The sequence below is a fragment of the Propithecus coquereli genome, unplaced genomic scaffold, assembly GCF_000956105.1.
Source record: "Propithecus coquereli isolate 6110/MARCELLA unplaced genomic scaffold, Pcoq_1.0 Scaffold312, whole genome shotgun sequence".
NCBI lineage: Eukaryota > Metazoa > Chordata > Mammalia > Primates > Indriidae > Propithecus > Propithecus coquereli.
The window spans coordinates 1,077,194-1,083,460 of NW_012148753.1; positions in this window are offsets into that span (position 1 = coordinate 1,077,194).

Consider the following 6,267-nt stretch of genomic DNA (forward strand, 5'->3'; position numbering starts at 1 on the left):
TTTGCCAATTACATTGCTAGAAACATCCTATCCTAAATATAACTTCCTCACAACATAACAAATATCCCGTACTTCATGTATTAAATATGTAATATCTCACATTATAAAGAGAGAAAGAAAAAATTATTCAGCCCTTACCCTACTAACAAGGTATTGGCCCATTCGCTTCATTTATTTTTATGTATTTTTTTTTGAGACAGGGTCTGTCTCAGTTGGTTGAGAAGGCTGGGGTGCAGTGGCATCATCATAGCTCACGGCAACATCACACTCCTGGCAATCCTCTGCCTCAGCTTCCTGAGTAGCTTAGACTCCAGGTGGGTGCTCACCACCATGCCCAGGTATTTGTTTACTTTTTGTGAGATAGAGTCCCACTTTGTTATACAGGCTCCTCTGGAGCTCCCAGCCTCAAGCGATCCTCCCACCTCAGCCTCCCAAAGTGCTGGGATTACAGGAATAAGCCACCGCACGTGGCCCTGTTTGCCTTGTTTCATAGCTTCACCATTTTTTTTCTCCAATTTGGACTTTCAGGTATATGTTTCTGTCTGTGCAACAATTCTTCCAAACTCTGAGTGATAATATAGAATTAACAATATCACCATGGAGAGTTTCTCATGACAGAAACCACGAGTAAGCTGGCAGGGTTCCAAATGTAATTTTGATTACGGCAATTCTTTTTTTTTTTTTCGCAGATTTTCACCGCAGCAAGAGCAGACATTCCACAGAAAATTGATCTGACATATTTTGGGGTAAGTTTGGGGCAAGGAGTATGTGGCAACTTTGTAACACTAAAGTGTGGAATGTGTACATTTATATCCGTGACAATGGAAACCTATCCATATATTTAGTATTTGGCTTATCTCTTTTTGGTGATATGTGTAATAAATTTGTATTTCCATATTTCTAATTGTCAAATAAAAATGGACATTTTCTGTTTTTATCTCCCTAACATACAAATTAATTAGTTTGTTCAACAAATGTTTATTAGTAAATATCAGTTACTGTGCTAGGCACTAAGAAAATAAACATAAACCATAAAATCTACTGTCAAATGCTAACTTACACTTTAGTAGGAAAGACAGATATGAAACAGATAATTATAAAAAGTATATATGGTCATTGATAATAAAGATATGCGCAAAGTGTGAGTATCTAAGCAGAAGAGAATAAACAAAAGAGGCATGAGAAACAGCAAGATGGCTAAAAGCTGTTTGGCAAGATATAATTGATATAAGAAAAAATTGTTAACTTTATTGAAGTATGATTCACATATCCTATAATTTGCTCATTTAAAGTGTACAATTGAATAGTTTCATAGTTTTTGGCAAATACCCTGAGTTGTACAAACATCAATTCTATATAATTTTAGAACATTGTAACAAATATATTTTTAGTAACATTACAACACATTATAAATATTTGCCACTTAATTAATTTTCAGTTTAAAAGAAATACTTGAATTACATGTAGGATTAACTTCCTGAAAACTGTTACGAATTACTTGACATGTTTCAAAGACAATTACAAATGACATATAACTTGAAATTTATTCTCTTTTGGATTAATACTGGCAAGATAGATAGACATAAAAGAAACAGTTTTCCAACATTAGTAACATTTAATGTCACACCTAATAAAAAGGGAATAAAATGAGGAACAAAAAGTAAAATATGATAGATTTCTTATAGGCCTACGTTTTGTGTGTCTTTTGTAGAAGAGAGACAACTTATTATGGAATATGCAAAATCACATCAAATTTACTTAAAAATTAAGAGCACACCTTACTTAATGATGGAAGAGTTGTTGATTAATCAAAATATTTTATCACAACATATTCACTTAGAGTTTTCTTTTGTAGGATATTCTGGCTTAATTTATATTAATGTAAACATTAATTTAATGCTTACATGTTTGTTAAATAACTATAAATTTCACTGAGTTGAAGCGCAGTTTCAGACACACACACACACACACACACATACACAATATTTCAATTGATTTATTTTGGCTCATCAGTACCCATTTGATCTGATGTAAAAAGTAAGTGGAATAAGCCCTCTGTAAATACATTTTACTTCTAGAGTCCAATACAAATTTGTAAAATTATAATTAAGTTCCATCAAACCCAGCACATTGACAAGTGAAGAGTAGGATACATGTTTAAAAGAAGACAGAACTGAATTGTACTTCAGTTAAAATAGGCACATTGGAATACTTTAAAAAAATGTTACTGTGAATACAAATTTTTGAGATTCGAATTGTCTTTTAGTATATCACTCTCATATAATGTATCACGAATCACTTAAATCATGTTTTGTTGAATAAGGAAATTCAGAAATAGCTGTATCATTTGCATAGATGACAAGTGAATCATCTAATGATTTATGAATATTTTAATACTTGGACTGTCAAAACTGGATTTCGTAAGCCTTCTGTTGTCCAGCAGCTGGCTTCTCAGCAAGAATGGATTAACTAAACAAAAGTATATGGTGTAAATAAAATATGTTGATATAATGCAGTTTACTCAAAAATTTACATTTTAGAAATAAGGAAAGAAACAAACGATTGTGTAATTAAAAACTATAATGTAAGAATTTATTATTATTACCATTATTATTGAAAAATTTTTAAAGGACCACAATAAATTCCTGAACATTTCTTTCTTGAACATTCCTGAACATTGCTATATCAAGCAATTTATTTTAGTAATCCCTATATTAAAAATCACAGATATTTTACAGTGGCCCAAGCAATGGAAAAATATTAGAATATGAAGCTTACAAGGAATCCTAGAATTTATGTATTGATGCTTGAATTCCATGTACACCTCTTTGGCAATTGTTCATTCCATCTGTTCTTGAGTACCTTTAGTTGTGGGAAAATCTGTGACTCCGGATATGGCTTAAATTTTCTTATTTTAAGTAGAATATGCTCTAGTTTATTCACAATGCTTTCAAACTATGTGTCCAGAACTAAAGAAATGACTTCATGTCAGCTCCATTGTTATGAATTGTCATCCCTACCCACCAGCATCACCACAACTTTTCTTACTAAATGTATTACCAAGGAAAGAAAAATATCTACTTTTGCTCTTACTTCTGAAATAATTATGAACATTTCAGTTTGTGGTTTCTAAGATGCGATATGCCTATTAATGGTATTATGTAATGTGATTTTAGATGACTTACAGAATAATTATTTTCTGTCAATAGTTATGTCTTAGTGATCAGGTATATTAGAAAACTATAGCTGACACATCCTATTTGTGATTTGATAAACATTATTGTTTAGGAAAAGTAAAATTTAATTTTAAGAAGTTAATCAATTTATAGAAAAATATTAAGTGTTAGTACAATTGATCCTCACATATGATGGTGTATGAATAGGCAAAATTTGTCATAACGAGTCTCTGCTTTTAATTGTAGTCCACTTGTGAGGGAGAAATGACCATGTTTCTCTTCAAAGCAATGAAAGGTTGGAGTAAAAGAATGTTAATTTTCTAAAGAACTATATTGTTTTAGGTTTATTGAACTTTGTACACAGATCCCTTTCCAGTGAGTTTTCCTGCCTCAGAAACTCAGGCAATAGTATGAAAGCAAATTCTTTAGTGGGGAATAAATCGGGACTAGTGAGGAATTCTCTCCTCATAGTCAAACCACAGTAGAATCTTTGAGGTTTTCCTCATAAATTCTTTGCCTAGTCTTATATTTGTAAGGGTTGTTTCTGACCTCTTCTTCTAGAATTTTTATAGTTTCATGCCTTAGGTTTAAGCCTGTTATAGATTGTGCATTAATTTTTGTGAGTGGTGAAAGATGAGATCCTGTTTTAGTCTTCTAAGAGTGGCTATCCAATTTTCCCAGCAGCATTTATTGAATAGGGATTATTTTCCTCAGTGTACGTTTTTGTCTGTTTTGCCAAAGATCAGATGGCAATATGATGATGGTTTTATATCTGGGTTCTCTGTTCTGATCCATTGGTCTAGGTCTCTATTCTTGCCCCAGTACCATGCTGTTTTTGTTCCTATAGCTTTGTAGTATAGCTTGAAGTCTGGTAAAGTGATGCCTCCCAATTTGTTCTTTTTGTTTAAGATTGCTTTGGCTATTCGGGATCTTTTCTGATTCCATACAAAGTGTAGAATTATTTTTTCTAGATCTGTAAAAAATGACATTGGTACTTTAATGGGGATTTCATTGAATATGTAAATCATTTTGGGTAATGTAGACATTTTAACAATGTCGATTCTGCCCGTCCATGAGCATGATATGTTTTTCCATCTGTTTAGATCCTTTGAGATTTCCTTCCTCAGTGTTTTGTAGTTCTCCCTGTAGAGTTTTTTCATGTCCTTGGTTAAATATATTCCTAGGTATTTTATTTTCTTTGTTGCTATAGTGAAAGGTATTGAATCTTTGATTTGATTCTCAGCTCGACAGTTGTTGGCATATAGGAATGCTGCTGTTTTGTGTACAATGATTTTGTAACCTGAGATTTTGCTGAATTTACTTATCAATTCCAGGAGTCTAATGGCAGAATCTTTGGAGTTTTCTAGATATAAGATCATTTGTCACCGAAGAGTGATATTAATATTTTGACCTCTTTTTCACCATTTTTATATCCTTGATTTCTTTCTTTTGCCTGATTGCTCTGGCTAGGACTTCCAGCACTACGTTGAACAGAAGTGGTGACAGTGGGCAACCTTGTCTGGTTCTAGTTCTAAGTGGGAATGCTTTCAGTTTTTCCCCGTTGAGTGTGTTGTTGGCTGTGTGTTTGTCATAAATGACTTTTATAATATCGAGGTATGTTCCATGTATGCCTATCTTGTTAAGAGTTCTTATCATAAAACAGTGCTAAATTTAACGATTCTGAAGACAACAATTTATCTTTGCTGGTTTTTACTTAATATTGCTTTTTATTGGCAGCAAAAAGAGGAATTTCAGACTAGGGGTGATTCTTCAATGGGTATTTGTCCTTTGTTTGCATCATGGTATGTTTGAATGGATTATACTGTTCATTCAAATAATTGTCTTAAGTCATCAACTCACATTAACTGTCAGGATTCTCTTGCTTTTTCCCTACAACTAAGTAGAAGTTAAAAGCTGTTAAACTAGGAATTAGGTATCTAGTAAAATCAATTTTATATAAAATATGCAATTCTACCAGCATGCATGTCAGAGAAACCAGTCCAAGCTAAAAGAACTGTCCAGCTCAGGCAATCCAAATTGTCCAACTGCAGAATCATGAGCTAAATAAATGGTTATTGTTTTAGGTCACCAATTTGTGGTATGGTTTATTACATAGTAAAAGCTAACTGCTATATGACTTAAACTTAAGTGGTCAATTTCGGATCCTGAAAGTCAAATGAGCATCTGAGTAGGTCAACAAAGCCAGCAAAACTTGCAATATCTTAAATTGTACAAATAAGAAGCATGTGGGATGATAAGTACAATAAAAAAAGAATAGTGACCAATCATCTGGATTTTTAGTCTACATTTTATTGGAATTAGAAATAAGAGTTGATTATGTATAAAACTAAAGAAGGTTGACAGTGAATCTGTATATAAACATAACCAACCAAAAAGTCCTATTTTGACATTGCAACTAATTTAGGAAAACAGAAGTATGATCGAGGAAACCAGAAGTCATTATAGGAAGAGGGATCTTAAAACAATAATCCAGTGGAGAAATAACATTATGTAGAATAAGTTAATGGAAATTATAAAGTGGGTACATATACAATTTTCTTGGGGAAGAATTTTGACAGATTAATAAGAAGTAACTTATTTTTAGAAATTAAAAATAAGCCATATTTTTGTTTTCTGATCTCAAGAAATATTGCTGTTTTAATATTATGTCATAAAAATAAAGAAATGGTAACCTTGAAATTATATTAATAGCAATTGTTGATAGTAATAACATAAGGACAACAAAATATCATTTTTCCCTTGTTGGAAAATAAATTACATTCCCATCTACCTCCAATACCATTTTATTATTAGGTTGACATATAATTTATATGAGGTTATATAGCAATTCTACTAAACAGTCCAAAAAAAGTCTTATTTTATTTTTGTATACAATGTGTATGCTAATTTTATTATAAACTTTTCTTTCTATTGCTGTGTAACAAACCCCAAATACTGGCTTAAAGAGTAACAACCATTTATTTTTAAGTATGAATTTACATTCCCATCTACCTCCAATACCATTTTATTATTAGGTTGACATATAATTTATATGAGGTTATATAGCAATTCTACTAAACAGTCCAAAAAA